The sequence below is a fragment of the Erinaceus europaeus genome, chromosome 20 (genome assembly GCF_950295315.1).
Source record: "Erinaceus europaeus chromosome 20, mEriEur2.1, whole genome shotgun sequence".
Classification (NCBI taxonomy): Eukaryota; Metazoa; Chordata; class Mammalia; order Eulipotyphla; family Erinaceidae; genus Erinaceus; species Erinaceus europaeus.
Window position 1 is genome coordinate 54,423,550 of NC_080181.1, and position 16,773 is coordinate 54,440,322.

Below are 16,773 nucleotides of genomic sequence, written 5' to 3' on the forward strand. Positions count from 1 at the left end.
GGATAGGACAGAGAGAAATGGAGAGAGGAGGGGAAGACAGAGAGGGGGAGAGAAAGACAGACACCTGTAGACCTGCTTCACCGCTTGTGAAGCGACCCCCATGTAGGTGGGGAGCTGGGGGCTCAAACCGGGATCCTTACACAGGTCCTTGTGCTTTGCGCCACCTGCGCTTAACCCACTGTGCTACCGCCGGCTCCCCCCTGCTTTATATGTCATCACCTTTCAGCCACCAAGTTGCAGACACTACCACGATTCCATACTGACCTCCCTGGACAGAAGACCTTGCCAATGTGTCCTGGAACCTCCACCTCCCCAGAGCCTTGCCCCACTAAGGAAAAATAGAAACAGGCTGGAGGAATGTATCCACCTATCAATGTCCAAGTTTAGCAGAGAAGCTATTACAGAAGCCCCCCACAAAGAATGCTGCACCCCACAAAGAATGTCGGTCCAGACTCCCAGAGGAATAAAGAACAGGGGAGCTTCCAGTAGAGGGGATGGGACATGGAGCTGTTGTACCCCTGTTAACTTAAAATCTTGTTAGTCATTATTAAATCACTAATATATATATATATATTTTTTAAAGACACCTTTGGGAATCAGGTGTAGCACAGCGGGTTAAGCGCATGTGGCGCAAAGCACAAGGACCGGCATAAGGATCCCGGTTTGAGTCCCCAGCTCCCCACCTGCGGGGGGCTTGGGGTCGCTTCACAGGCGGTGAATCAGGTCTGCAGGTGTCTATCTTTCTCTCCCCCTCCTCTCTCCATTTCTCTCTGCCCTATCCAACAACAATGACATTAATAATAACTACAACAATAAAACAACAAGGGCAACCAAAGGGAAACTAGATATCTAAAAAAATTTTTAAAAAGATACCTTAGTTTCAGTTTGGGGATTTGCCTATCCTAGACTTTTCAGGGAGCTGGAGTCATGCCACCTATCTCCTTGTGACACATTTCTTTTGCCTGAAATTAGTTTTCCCAAGGCCCCTCCCTGCTGCAGCTCGAAGCAACGCCTGGTCCCTTCACGGTGTCTCATTAGACCCCACACAGGGCTGCACACCCCAGGCGTACCCAGCCCTCAGCTAACAGGCATGTGGAGAATCTTCACTCTGTGATTCTGAATACTGCTCCTCAGAACACGTCTTCTTGGGCAAGGCTTGTTGCTCTAGAGCTCCTCTCTCTCCTGAGAGTTTCACTTCTCTTAGGTACGCACCTCGGGGTGGTATCACTGAGCCATCTGACCTCACTCTCTGTGACACTGTGAGGGATCTCTCCAGACTGTCTTCCAAAATGGCTGCCCCATTTCAAATTTCCATCCTCAGTGTACTAAGGCTGCAATCTCTCCACAGCCTTGCAAATATTGGCTGTTCTTCTTTTCTTTTTTATTATCTTTATTATCTTTGTTCATTGGATAGAGACAGCCAGAAATCAAGAGGGAAGGGGGAGATAGAGAGGGAGAGAGACAGAGAGACACCTGCAGCCCTGCTTCACCACTCACAAAGCTTTCCCTGTGCAGGTGGGGACGAGGGGCTCGAACCTGGATCCTTGTGATTAACCAAGTATGCCACCACACGGCCCCTCTTTCTTTCTTTTTCTTCCTACCTTCCTTCCTTCCTTCCTTTCTTTTTACTACAGCTGGCCTTGATGTTGAACTTGAAATGGCATTGCTTTGTGATTCCAAGGTACAACTTCCTGACGAGCCGTCATATTCCCACGTTTTGCCTTCACCTGTTTATCTTTGGAGACACAAGTATTCAAACCCTCTTGTAATTTTATTTTCCTTTTTTAAATGATTGAGTTGTAAGAAGTCTGTCAATTCTGGATACCATTTTCTATGGGGCATGTTATTAAGTTTATAATTAATTATATAGTGCATGTAAATTATATAACTATAGACCTATTCTTAAATATATATTACAATGAGCTGTTCCCACTTTGCTATGGGTTTTATTTGCAACAGATACATTTTTTCATTATTTTTAAAATCCAATTTCTGGCTCTTCCCACCTGCACTTTACTGTCATGACCTAAGAAAGGTTTCCCTAAAGCAGATTTAGGGGGATAATTTGGGATTTAACATTTAGGTGTGTGTATGTGTGTTGTTGTTGTTATTGTTGTAAAAGCAAAAATGCATATATGATGTAGGGAAAATGACATATGTATTTTTTCACATCTGTATAACCAATAGCCCAAGCATCATTACTTGGGAGAATATTCCTTTGTTCCCTCAGATATGTTTTGGCACCTTTGTGAAAAGTTATTTAACTACAAATGTGTTTCTAGATGACCTAGGCACTGGTGTACCCAGGCAAGCACACCTAGTACCAAGAGGAGGACCCACCCATGGATTCCTGCAAGGATCCCAGTTAGAGCCCCCCCCCCCCCCGGCTCCCCACCTGCAGGGGGACGCTTCAGAGGAGGTGAAGCAGTTCTGCAGGAGTCTCCCTCTCTCTCTTACCCTACCCCCCCTCTCAATTTCTCTCTGTCCTATCCAATAAAATGAGGGGAAAATGTCCTCCAGGAGCAGTGGATTTGTAGTGTCAGCACTGAGCCCCAGAGGGGTGGGGTGGGAGGGGGGAGAACAAAGTGAAAAGAAAGAGAGAGAGGAAGAAAGGGCTTCTCGACTCTCAATTCTGTCTGACCGTCTGTCTCACCATCTTGGCTTTCCTTACACCACATGCCTCCTCTACTGAAGCTGTGTTGGCATGTTTGGAAATTGGAAAACTCAAGAGCTCTGAGTTTGTTTGCAAAATTGTTTTGGCTTCATGGGGTTTACAGTCAACCATATTTATGCCCCTTCCCCATATTAGGGAGCTACTCTCTTCCCTGATCCAGCTTTCTGGTCCCTTTTCCAGCCATGACATCACCTCCCCAGACAATAACTCAGATCCATCTGCATATCAGATGTCAGGATCAGAGAAAAAAAAAACTAGTATAGCTACAGGCCCTTTGAAATATAACTAAAATATGCCTACCAGCTATCTACAAAATGGAGGACCCCCCCCCAACACTTCATCTGCACTATTCCAGCCTTTAGGTCCATGATGGTTCAACAATTTGTTTGGCTTTGTATGTTAAGTCTCTTTTCAGCCACCAGGTTCCAGAGGCTAGCATGACTTTCCTGGACAGACAACAGACCCCACCAATGTGTCCTGGAGCCCTGCTTCCCCAGAGCCCTGCCCCACTAGGGAAAGAGAGAGACAGGCTGGGAGTATGGATCGACCTGTCAACACCCATGTTCAGCGGGGAAGCCATTACAGAAGCCAGACCTTCCACATTCTGCATCCCACAATGACCCTGGGTCCATACTCCCAGAGGGATAGAGAATAGGGAAAGCTATCAGGGGAGGGGATGGGATACGGAGATCTGGTGGTGGGAATTGTGTGGAGTTGTGCCCCTCTTATCCTATGGTTTTGTGAATGTCTCCTTTTTTAATTAAATAAATAAATAAATAAGTTGTTTTGGCTATTCGCAGTCCCTTCCCTTTGCGCGGCTGCTGTTCTTAAATGTGTGTCTAAAAAGGAGCCAGTGGTTCCCATCCTAACATTTGTGTTATTAGCTTTTTACTTGTTTCGCTTGGTTTTGTCAAGAGATCAATTATGAACTTTTCCTTCCTTCCACAGTTCCTCATAACCCTTTCTAGTTCTTGCCTTTCCTCTCTGTCACCGAAATACCAGATCAATGTTAAATAACAGTATTGATTTCACGAATCCTTGTAGCATTCCTGACTTCAGTGAGAACTATTTTAAAGACTTACTGTCAGCAGCGATGTTGGCTATTAATTTTAGATAATGTTCTTGACCACGTCCTTCCTGCTTCATTAGGGTCTTTTGATCAGCAGTGAGTACTGATGTTCTCCCATTCCCGAGTCATCATTTCCTCTCTATGGAATGAGGAGGTAGCGGTGAGAGTGGACTGCAGAATCTGGTCAGATCAATCCTTGCTGGGGCTCTAGACCCAAGTGAATTCGTTTCTTTCCAGCTTTCCTCACCAGTCTGGGAGACTGGAGTGTGAATGAATATTTTTTAAACCTAGATTCCACACCCTTATGAAGCTCTGGCTAATGAGACTCAATCTGTAGTGTCTGAAGTGTCCTCTAGGATATAAACACATGCCAAGGGCTTGACGTGTAAGAAACAGCCAAGATCTAGAAGCTTTCCTCCACCCTGTGTCCCACATGTCCCATCCTGCTCTAAGATGCTAGGAAGTACTCTAGGTACTCTGCGTGGTGCTGCTGTTCAGTACCCAGACTCCACTATACCTGAGATGGAACCACCAGACAACCAAGTCCTTTTGTCTCAGCGAAGGTGAAGGCCAGAGCCTGGGTTTTCCCAACCGGAGCCTCAGTGGTTCCCTTGGAGCTAAGACAATTTCATGTAGTCATCAACATAAGAAACCACCAATGTGTCCTGGAGTTCCACTTCCCCAGAGCCCCACCCTACTAGGGAAAGAGAGAGGCAGACTGGGAGTATGGATCCACCAGTCAACGCCCATGTTCAGCGGGGAAGCAATGACAGAAGCCAGACCTTCCACCTCCTGCAACCCTCAACGACCCTGGGTCCATGCTCCCAGAGGGATAGAGAATGGGAAAGCTATCAGGGGAAGGGCTGGGATATATGGAGACTGGGCGGTGGGAACTGTGTGGAGTTGCACCCCTCCTACCCTATGGTTTTGTTCATTTATCCTTTCTTAAATAAAAAATAAATTTAAAAAAAAGTAAGAAAACACAGTCACGGGGACAGAGCTAAGCTCCTCTGTGCTAGTCTCAAGCCCTAACAGCACAAGTATTTGGTCATTTCCCATGGACTCAGAGATAAGGGTGACAGCTGGCTGCTAACTGGATCTCTAGCATCAAGCATCACCATTCTCTCCGGGACATGGCCTATCAAGCCTTGTTATCAGACCCTTACAATAATGCAGACCTTTTCTTTTTTCTTTTTTGTATTTTTTTTTTTTTTTGCCTCCAGGGTTACCTCTGGGTCTCAGTGCTGACACTTAAGAATCCACTGCTCCTGGAGGCCATTTTTTTTCCTTTTTTAAAAAAAAAAACTGTTTATCCTCTTTCTTTCTCTATTTCATCTGATAGGACAGAGAGAAATTGACAGAGGAGGGGGAGATAAGAAAGGGAGATAAAGACAGACAGACACCTGCATCCCTGTTTCACCATGCTTGAAGTGTCCCCTACAGGTGGGGAGCAGGGGTTTGAACCCAGGTCCTTGTGATTAATTCTATGTGCATTAACTGGTACACCACCACCCAGCCCTCCACTATGCATATTCTCTCCCTCTCTCTTAGAGTTTATTTATTTATTTATTTATTTATTTATTTATTCATGAGAAAGAAAGGAGGAGAGAGAGAAAGAACCAGACATCACTCTGGTACATGTGCTGCCAGGGATCAAACTCAGGACGTCCTGCTTGAGAGTTAATGCTTTAACCACTGCGTCACCTCCCGGACCACTCCACTAACGCATTCTCTGTGACAGCTAAGAATCTTTCACTATGAGCCTAGTGGCCTATACACATGACTCACAGCTTCTGGGCTAATACAGTCTGGTTCTTCACAGGCCTGCTGAGTGAGTGAACAGGTCCATCACTGGGATCATCCTCTCTGGCATTATGCTATTCCACTGCAGAATACTGTGCCCCAGGATGGTTCCGTAGCCCCCATGTCCACTTGGTCGATTCCAAATTATATTCCTCCATGAGGATCATTTCTGGAACCATCCGTTCCACCCCCGTCCCATGGCTGCCAGTTCTTAGCAACATTGCCCCATCTGATATTCGTTGGGATGCGGCATCATCTAAGTTCATTTCCCACGTCTACGCTCGACCGGACCTGCCAATATACGCGGAGATCTTTGCCCACCCTGTCCAACGCTTGACGTCTCGTCACCCAATCTGGTCCCCTACGCCTACACTGAACTTCTCTGTTCCAGATTCTTGGAAACAGAGTTGGCAGTCAGCTGAGGTAAAGAACAAACACCTCATCACAGACCCCTGCAAGCGTCAACCCGGCTTTGACCTAGCACGTTATGATTGGGCCCTCCTCAATCACTATCGAACAAGCCATGGCCGGTGCGCCGCTATGTTCCATCGCTGGGGAGCCAGAGACGACCCGAACTGCCCCTGCGGCTCCAGACAGACTATGACCCACATAGTCAACGACTGCCACCTCTCCAGATTCAAAGGAGGTCTCGAAACTTTACATCAGGCTCAACCTGACGCTGTTGACTGGCTATGGAAGAAGGGCAAACGCTAGAAGAAGAACTGGGTGCATCAAAGGGTGGGTGAGTCGCTAAATTAAGGGCTACAGTAATCAACTCCTGTCAGCAAAGTTGTGCGTGCCAGTATGCCGGGCTAGCTTCGTGCTGGGAGACAGATGACCAGGGACACACAGCTGAGCAGAGAACCAGTGTTTCTTTATTCATGAGCAAACAGTTCAAGAAACTAATCCAATCTAATCACCACACAATTTTTTCCTGCCTCTCTCTCCTCGGGCGGCAGCATCAGGCACCCAGGAAGTATGTAGGATATGGGGACAGGGAGAAGGAAGAAGCGCCAATTAGCAAGGACTAAACCAAAATCTCCCGGAGGCAGGGGAGTGAGACCAGACCAATGTAACAGAATGACCGTGTAAATAGACCACAACGTCAAGCCATGTCACAGAAGGGATCCCAGAAGCAGGACTAGAAGCATAACAACATTCTCCCCTCAGGTTATGCTTCTCCCACACCACCTCCATTCACAAGGCATAAAAACCAAAAATTGAAGGAGGAGAAGGAGAAGGAGGAGGAAAAGGAGAGAAAAAGAAGGGGGAGGAGGAGGGGGAGGAGGAGGAAGAGGAAGAGGAGGAGAAGGGTAGCAAGGCAGAGTCAAGTAGGTGGCTTCAGGCCAACACTTGACTGACTCCCCCCCCCAAAAAAAAAAAAACATTTTAAACCTGGAAATTCCAAGTGACTTCCAGGTCAGTAGGAAAGAAACTATAGAGGAAAGGACAAAGAGGAACCAGGTGTAATATTATAACTCCTCTATAAATTGGTAACAGGCTGCTTTAAAAAGACAGAGCAGTGCCACCAAGTCGCAGTTGCTACCATAATGTCATCCTGACTTCCCTGGGCAGGAGACCTCACCCATGTGTCCTGGAACCTCACCTCCCCAGAGTCCTGCCCCACTAGGGAAAGAGAGAAACAGGCTGGGGGTGTGGATCATTCTGCCAACACCCATGTTCAGTAGAGAAGCAATGACAGAAGCCAGAACTCCCACCTTCTGCTCCCCATAAAGATCTTTGGTCCATGATCCCAGAGGGACAAAGAATAGGGAAGTTTTCAATGGAGGAGAGAGGACACGGAACTCTGGTGGTGGGAACTCTGGTGGATGATACTGTACCCCTCTTATCCCACCCCCTCCCCTGACAGCTTTCCTATTCTTTATCCCTCTGGGAGCATGGACCCAGGGTCACTGTGGGATGCAGAAGGTGGAAGGTCTGGCTTCTGTAATTGCTTCCCTGATGAACATGGGCATTGACAGTTTGATCCATACTCCCAGCCTGTCTCTCTCTTTCCCTAGTGGGGAAGGGCTCTGGGGAATCAGAGCTCCAAGACACATTGGTGGGGTTGTCTGTCCAGGGACGTCTGGTTGGCATCATGCTGGCATCTGGAATCTGGTGGTTGACAAGAGAGCTAAGATATAAAACCAAACAAATTGTTGGTCAATCATGGAGGCTGGAATAGTGCAGATGAAGAGTTGGGGGGGGGGTCCTCTATTTTGCAGATAGCTGGTCGGCATATTTTAGTTATATTCCAAAGGGGCCTGTGGCTATACTAGTTTTTTTTTTCATACTGAGCCTCCGGAGATGTGCAAAATCTAAGAGCAGAGGATGTGTGCATATATATTAAGGCATATATTTCTGTGGACTGTACTGAGAACTCTAGAACCTAGGCAGGTGGTGAAGCACCAGTTTGACAGCTCGTGTCACAAAGTGCGAGCACCAGAGTTCAGCCTCTCAGTCTCCACCCGCACGAGAAAATCTCTGCAAATGGTGAAGCAGTGTTGCAGGTCCCTCTCTCTCTCTCTCTCTCTCTCTATCTATCTCTCTCTCTCTGCCTCTAGGGTTATTACTGGGGCTTGGTGCTGGCACGACATATCCACTGCTCCTGGTGTAGGCCTTTGGGCTTAGTACTATGTAAGCTTCACCAAGTGCAGCACAGCCCAGCCCCCTTCTCCTTCCCTGCTCTAAATCCCCCTTCCCTCTCGATTTCAGGCTATCTCTATCCAATACATAAAGATAATACAAGATTTTTTAAAAAAAAAACAAAAGAATTCCAGACTTTGTCTGAAGCATCCACAATTCCTGGAGCCATGAGAGGAATAGCATGGAAGGGCCAGTGTCCATGGAGAAGGGAGGGTCTGAGGCCCTCTGCACACTTTGCCTCCTCCTCCAGACACCTGAGTGGTCTCAAATCCCAGGGCAGGCAGTCCTGAGACTCTTCGGTGGGTACTTTACAGAGTGTCTGATGAATTCTTCTTCGTAATTGTATCCTATCTTCTCCCTCTGTTTCTCTCTGCTGTCCCCATCTTGGAAACAAGATGTTCCACCTCTGGAGACCGGCCCTGGTAAAAGCCTGTTAATAATTAATTAAGCTTGGAGACTCCTGCCAGGATGAGTCATGGCAGTGGGTCACGTGGAAGCTGTTGCCAAGGCAACACACCAACAAGCTGAGAGGCTCTACTTCCCTCCAGTGTGGAGAGGAGAGTGAGTGGGGGGTCAAGGCAGCCATCACAGGGAAGCTTTTTGCCTGTCCTGTGTGTCCTCTCCTTTTTAATTTTATTTCTTTTTTCTTTTGCATTAGTGATCTAATATTGATTTACTAAACCATAAGATAATGGGTATAATTCCACACCTTTCCCACCACCAAAGTTCTGTGTCCAGGTCCCCTTCGTTGGAAACTGCAGTGGGGGGGCCAGGAGGTGGCTCACCTGGTTAAGCACGCACATTTCAGTGAGCAAGGACTCAGGTTCAAATCCCCTGTCCCACGAGTGGTGGAACAGGGCTGCAGGTGTCTCTCTTTCACTCTCCCACTCTATCTCCCCCTGCCATCTCAATGTCTCTGACTCTAACCAATAATTAGAATAACATAAAAATAGAAAAACTGCTGTAGTTCTTCCAAGGTCACTAAGATAGACTGACTATTATTTCTGAAACTATCTCCCTATATTTTTATATATTTGCCCATTTTCCCTATGGTCCTGCCTTCTCTTCCTTTCTAAGTCACACCTACATCTGTTACTACTTCTGAATATTCTTCCTTTTCCCTCTTCTCTCTGGGCCCTGATGGAACTGGGTTACAGAGCCCTCGAGTCATCGTCCCCTAATATTTCTCCCCCCTTCAGGAGTGTGAGCCAACTTTCTTTATGGGGAAGAAGGTGGGGGCTTTCTTTTCAAGATCCTCTCAACATAGACTTTCTTTCAAAACATCCACTGCTCACTTTCAGGGGGCATTTTTCTCTTTTCTGTTCTGTTCTTTCTCTCTTTCTTTCTTTAAATAGGACAAAGCGAAATTGAGAGGACAAGAAAGTAAAGAGACAGAGAGAAACAGAAAGACACTTGCAGAACTGCTCCACCGCTCATGACCCCCCCCCCCACTGATTGCAGGAGGGGATAGGGAGCTTGAACCCAGGTCCTTGCACACAGTAATATGTGAGCTTAACCAGGTGCACCACCACCTGGCTTATTTTCTTTTTCTTTCCTTTTTTCTTTCTTTCTTTCTCTCTTTCTTTTTTATTTTTTAAGGACAAGTGACTTCATTGCTCTAAGACTGAACATTTTATCTGAAAAGCTGAGCTGACAATCATCTAGCCCATAGATTTATTCAGGTTGTTATTTACAGAATGCACGAAAACATCTTTGACAAATAGTGAACACTCATTATCCATAACTGCAGTTCTCCGAAACGGGGGTGGCTGTAAATCAGATCAATGTAGCACGTTATCTGTCCATTACGGTTGTGTCAATAAGGTACATGATAGCCACAGCTGACGATGTAACAAAGAACGGTCAGTGAGGTGGCGGTCCCTCCACACGAGGGTCTCGCCCTGCTTCCTGACTTGGGGAGGCAGGGAGCACCCCTGTGTCCTTGCCTAGTGGACACTTCTCTCTGCAACTGGCAGAAGCTTGGCCTCTGCGGACCATGCTGCTCTGACGCATGTGGTGTCATTGGTGTCTGTAAACTCTACAAGAGGGGACAGAAGAAAGAAACGAAACATCCCAGCCATGACATCATCTCCCCAGACAGTTACTTGGATCCACCTACATATCAGATTTCAGGCTCAGGCAAAAAAAACAAAACAAAAAAACAGACAAACAGACAGACAAAAAAAAAACACTAGTATAGCTACAGGCCCTTTGAAATATAGCTAAAATATGCCTACTGGCTATCCACAAAATGGAGGACCCCCCCCCCAGCACTTCATCTGCACTATTCCAGCTGTTAGGTCCACGATTGGTCAACAATTTGTTTGGCTTTGTATGTTAACTCTCTTTTCAACCACCAGGTTCCAGATGCTACCATGAGGCCGACCAAACTTCCCTGGGCAGATGACCCCACCAATGTGTCCTGGAGCCCCACTTCCCCAGAGCCCTGCCCCACTAGGGAAAGAGAGAGTCAGGCTGGGAGTATGGATCAACCTGTCAATGCCCATGTTCAGCAGGGAAGCAATTACAGAAGCCAGACCTTCCACCTTCTGCATCCCACAGTGACCCTGGGTCCATGCTCCCAGAGCGATAAAGAATAGGGAAAGCTATCAGGGGAGGGGAATGGGATACAGAGTTCTGGTGGTGGGAATTGTGTGGAGTTGTACCCCTCTTATCCTATGGTTTTGTCAATGTTTCCTTTTTATAAATAAAAAAAAATTTAAAAGAAAGAAATGGAACAAATAAAACCACCTGCTCCCATCACACACCCCACAAGCCACTGATACCAAACACCCATGAAGAACTGGCCCAGATCAAACGGAGGAAAAATAATAACCTAATAAAAAGTGTGCCAAGGGACTGGATAGACAATTTTCTAAAGGAGAGATACACATGGCCCGCAGACACAAGAAGAAATGTTCCTCTTCATTTATCATTACAGAAATGCACATGAAAATTACACTGAGATACCTTCTCGTCCCTGAGAGAATGGCTTCCATCAACAAACCAGGAAAAAACAGGTGCTGGCGAGGTTGTGGAGAAAAGGGAACTGTGCTCCACTGCTGGTGGGAATGCAGACTGGGGCAGCCCCTTTGGAAAACTGTGGGGAGAGTCGTTAGACACATAAAAAGGGATTGACCTTGTGACCCAGCAATCCCACTCTTGAGCATTTATCCAGTGGGCACTCAGACACTCATTAGAAGGGACACACACACCCCTGTGTTCACAGCCGCATTATTCACAACAGCCAGAGTGGAAGCAGCCTCAATGCGCATCATCAGATGATGGGCTAAAGAAGTGATGGGACATGTACGCCACGGAATAGTACTTGCAATCATAAAAGACGACACTGTGTCCTTTGAGACAAAAATGACTAAAACTGGAGGTGATTATGCTTAGCAAAAGAATCAAAGAAATGAGAGACAATTACCAAATGATTTCACTCAGACATGGAATCTAGAGTAGTGACATGAATTTGAAAAGAAAAGAAGAGAAAAGAAAAGAAAAAAAGAAAAGAAAAGAAAGGGGAGTTGGGCGGTAGTGCAGTGGGTTAAGCGCAGGTGGCACAAAGCACAAGGACCGGCTTAAGGATCCCGGTTCGAGCCCCCGGCTCCCCACCTGCAGAGGAGTCGCTTCACAGGCGGCGAAGCAGGTCTGCAGGTGTCTGTCTTTCTCTCCTCCTCTCTGTCTTCCCCTCCTCTCTCTATTTCTCTCTGTCCTATCTAACAACGACGACATCAACAATAATAATAACTACAACAACAATAAAAAAAAGCCAGCAGCTCATCTTTAAGAGCGTGTGAGAAGTCTGGTGTTATCCAGTGGAGGCTAGGAGCACAGAACTTTGGTGGCGGGTGTGGTGTGGATCTATATACCCAGTAGTCTTACAATCTCGTAAACCCCGGTTACTCACAAATATAAAATGACTTGAAAGCCAACAAAAATAGAGACCGGGGCGGGTGGGGGCGAAACACCTGGTTGAGATACACGTTACAATGTACAAGGACCCAGGTTGGAGGCCCTGGTCTCCACCTGCAAGGGGAAAAGTTTTACGAGTGGTGAAACAGAGCTGCCCACGTCTCTCTATCTCCCCCTTCCCTCTCACTTTCTGGCTGTTTCTCTTCAATAAATAAATAAGGATGATTAAAATTATTTCTAAGAACCCCCAAAAAATAAACATGTGCTCCCAAGATCCCTGTTTTTCCCTACTGGTCTCTGAGATCATTTCATTTCCCACTTGGAAGAAGCTACCTCTTGCTTCTTTCTGCCTCCAGCACTTCACCCTGGACTTAGAGACTTTCATCTCGCCTGTGTTCTCTTTTGGGCAGAGTTCTAGCCCCAGCCCCTCCCTGAGGGCATCTGCCTTCCCGTAGTCCCCTCCTGAGTCCTCTTCTCCCTCCTGCCCTCCCCCCTTGCTAGCCACTGCCCCTCAGCCTCAGTTCCACTGAGAAGCCTCACTTAGAGTAATGTGTTTTCCCCTCCAGTGCAGGCTGAGGGCTCCAGGTAAAAGTCTACTTCCCTGAAATGCCTTGGATATAAAGCAAATTAATGGTCTGTCTGGTTCTGGGAACACTGGCATCTCATTTCCTGCCTGAGTCTTTGCCAGGAGCACTCACAGTAACTTTGGACAGGTGATGGCAGCACAGGGAAGGCAGCAGGTGAAGGCTCCAGAGGGTGGAATGGCCCCTCTGCCAGGAATGTGGGTATCAGCAGCCTGCACGTTCCCCCATCTCTTATCCTTCACTCTTTCTCTCCCCCTGCAAAACTTCCGCAAGTGAGCCTGGGCTGTGTGAGGGACCCCTTGCCTGCTGTCATTTCTCCAGAAAGAAGCGGACCCTAGAGTTACTGAGTATTCTCCTGGGCAACATGTTCTGCTTCTTTTTTTTTTTTTTAAGTTTTATGTCTTAGAGAGAGGCAGGGGAGGAGAGAGAAAGACCAGAACACTATTCAGCTCTGGCTGACGGTGATGTTGGGGATTGAACCGGGCATCTTGGAGACTCAAAGCATGAAAATCTTGCAGAACCATCATGGTGTCTCCCCAGCCCAATATGGGATTTTGCGAGAAGAATTCCAGGGGGCTGGGTGCTGGTGCAGCCAGCTAATTGCACATATGACAATGTACAAGGGTGCAGGTTCAAGCCCCTGCTCCCCACCTGCAGGAGGATGCTTCAGAAGTCATGAAGCATGTCTGTACCTATATCTCTCTCCCCCTCCCCTCTCAGTCTCTCTCTGTCCTATCAAAAACATTTTTAAAGGGAAAAAATAGCCACCAGGAGCATAAGATTCATATTTCTGGCACTGCATACCAATGATAAGCCTGGTGGAAAAAGAAGGAAGGAAGGAAGGAAGGAAGGAAGGAAGGGAGGAAGGGAGGGAGGAAGGAAGGAGAAAAAGAAAGATGGAAGGAAGGAAAGGAAGGAAGGGAAGGAAGGAGGAAGGAAGAGGGGAAAGGGAGGGAAGGAAAGAGAGAAATAAAAAAGAAAAGAAAAGAAAAGAAAAGAAAAGAAAAGAAAAAAGAAAAGAAAAGAAAAGAAAAGAGAAAGGAGAAGGGCCAAGTGGTGGTGCACCTGATTAAGGGCACACACTGCAGTATACAAGAACCTGGGTTCAAGTCCCAGCTTCCCACCTGTAGGGAGCAAGCTTCACAAGGAGTGAAGCAGTGCTGTAGGTGTCTCTCTCTCTCTCTCTCTCTCTCTCTCTCTCCCTCTGTCTCTCTCTCTCCCCCCTTCAATATCTCTGTCTCTATCTAATAATAAACAGATAAAAATATAAAAACAAAAGTGAAATAAAAAGAAAGAAGGAAGGAAGAGGGAAAGCAAGGAAGAAAGAGAGGAAGAGAAACCCCAGAGACTGTATCTCAGAAGTCACAAGGCCCATCTGATGGGCCGTCCTGTCACTCTCCTCCTCTCTGCCTGCACAATCACTTCGGCCACCGTGAGTGTCCGTGGTGAGCCTGGCTCCCCAGAGGTGTGGCTTTGTGCCAGATATTCTCAGGCTCTCTGGAGTGGCCTCCTTCAGGTCAAGGGCGACACACGGGCTTCAAGCTGACTGTCTGAACTGAGATGTGGTGGCTCCCTGTCTGCTGAAGTTTGGGTTGATATCCCTCTAATATTATCATAAACACACATGCCCCAAAATAAATAAATAAACAAACAGACATCAAATCAAAAGAAACTTTCCAGACCAGAGGAACAGCTCAGCTACAACTTTTATGCCCAAGGCCCCTGGTTCAATCCCTGAGGCTGCATGTTCCAGTGGCCGGGAGTATTATGCTCACTCGTGCTCTCCCTCTCTCTCCCTCTCTTTCTCTCTCTCTCCCTCTCCCTCTCTCTCTCCCTCTCTTTCTCTCTCTCTCCCTCTCCCTCTCTCTCTCCCTCCCTCTCTCCCTTCTCCTCTCTCTCATGTGAAATTCCCCTTCAGTTCAGATGATATTTTTTAAATATAGATTTTTGAGAAAACAAACAAACAAACAAACAAACTTTTTATGTGTTGAGTTCTTCTGCTGGGCCCAGTTCTTCGCTGGATGACCAGAGAGAGAAAAAGAGAGAGAGAGAGAGAGCGCACTGGCTGCCAGCTGAGTCCTGGCCTTCCCAGAGTGACCTGGGCTCATACAGCTGTTGCTTTATGCGCTTGCTGGACCTATGCGGCCCACTTCCCCAGGCAGTCAGTGTCTGCCACTGAACATGGGGGTGGGTGGGTGGGGTTGACCCATGGACCTAAACCATCTTAAAATCAACTCTTTAGAACCCTCCTGCTCTGCTGGTGGGAATGTCAACTGGTCCAGCCCCTGTGGAGAACAGTCTGGAGAACTCTCAGAAGGCTAGAAGTGGACCTACCCTATGATCCTACAATTCCTCTCCTGGGGATAGATCCTAAGGAACCCAACACACCCATCTAAAAAGATCTGTGTACACCTGTGTTCATAGCAGCACAATTCGTAATAGCCAAAACCTGGAAACAACCCAGGTGTCCAACAACAGATGAGTGGCTGAGCAAGTTGTGGTCTAGATACACAATGGAATACTACTCAGCTGTTAAGAATGATGACTTCACCTTCTTCACTTCATCTTGGATGGAGCTTGCAGGAATTCTGTGAAGTGAGATCAGCTAGAAATAGAAAGATGAATATGGGATGATCTCTCTCATAGAAGTTGAGAAATAAGAACAGAAGGGGAAACGCAAAGCAGAACCTGGACTGGTTTTGGTGTATTGCACTGAAGTCAATGATTCTGGGGTAGAGGAAGGGGCTTTCAGGTCCTGGAACATAATGGAACAGGAGGACCTAGGTGGTGGGTTAGAGTGTTATATAGAAAACTGAGAAATGTTACACATGTACAAACTACTATATTTTACTGTCGACTATAAACCAATCATCCCCCTGATAAAGGAAAGAATGTATTGAAAAAAAAATAATAAACCCTTTACAGAAAAAGCTGCCAACTCCCGTCTCAGAACCTAGAAAAATCACTCTGCAAATGCTCCAGGGCAAGAAAGTTGGAAAAATGCAGCTGAGTGTGTCCTTACTTGCCTGTGACATTATTGTTTTTAGAATATGTCATTCATGAAAGAAAGGGTATCAGAGCATCCCTCAGGCGGTGCTAGAGACTGAACTTGGGACATTACGATGGCTAGCCCTGCACTCTGCCACTGTGCCCCCCATCCCCGTACGCTCTCCCCCTTTTGCTAATGTAAGTAAAATACACAAACAAACAAAAAGCTAATTCCAGTTGTAGAATCAAATCACCTGCAGCCCCCCACCAAAAAAGCAATGAAGATTTCTGAAAAAGAATTCCACATCTGCTTAGTGCCATGCCTCGGGGAGCATGAGATTCTCACCTGAACACCACCACATGGATACCCAAAAGATGAAAAGAAACTGCTATGTCTATACCTTTTCAAGAAGGGATCGCTGGAGCTGAAAGAGGAGAGCGTCACTCTGGCCCACGGAGAGCCAGACCTTGAACCGGGACCTCAGGCGTGTCTGCCCTGCGCTCTGCCAGCTGTGTTAACTCCCCAGCACGAATGAAGTCATCTCTGCTCTGCTTAGACCTCTGAGCCAGCCAGCGGCCTGAGGATGAGCGCTCTCACATCTGGGCAGAAATAGAACGACAAGGTTGAGCAGCAAAAGGACCGTGAAAAGCAAAAGAAAACCGTGTTGCAGTGGCGAAATGCTCTGCACCAGAAGAGAACAAAAAGTTCATCTCGACATTTGTTTATTATTATTTATGTATAGAAAGGAAACACTGACAAAACCATGGGATAAGAAGGGTACAACTCACCCCACTCGGGAAAGAGATAGGCAGGCTGGGAGTACAGATCCCAAAGAAAAGGAAAGCTATCAGGGTCGGGATGGGATACGGAGTTCCCCAGATCTGATCAAATCGATGGGGTTTACAGTCAACAATATTTATACACCTTTCCCCTATTGGGGAGCTACTGTCTTCCCAAATCCAGCTTTCTGGTCCTTTTTCCAGCCTTGACATTTTTTTCTTTCTTTCTTTCTTATGGGAACAATCTCTGCAGGTTCACAGTGAAACAGAGCAGAAACAGAAGGTCCAGGAGCTAAAATGAAACAATGTGC

The 16,773-nt window shown here is 46.9% G+C and overlaps 1 long non-coding RNA gene across 1 annotated transcript in view; it reads right to left on the bottom strand.

Annotated features, from left to right (window-relative positions):
• The window catches only part of LOC132534934 (uncharacterized), a 171,053-nt gene extending 154,789 nt beyond the window's left edge, over positions 1 to 16,264 (bottom strand). The window contains exon 1 of the long non-coding RNA XR_009546694.1: positions 16,084 to 16,264. This is a non-coding gene — a long non-coding RNA (uncharacterized LOC132534934). The remainder of the gene's footprint in view (positions 1 to 16,083) is intronic.
• Positions 16,265 to 16,773: the final 509 nt, after the last annotated feature.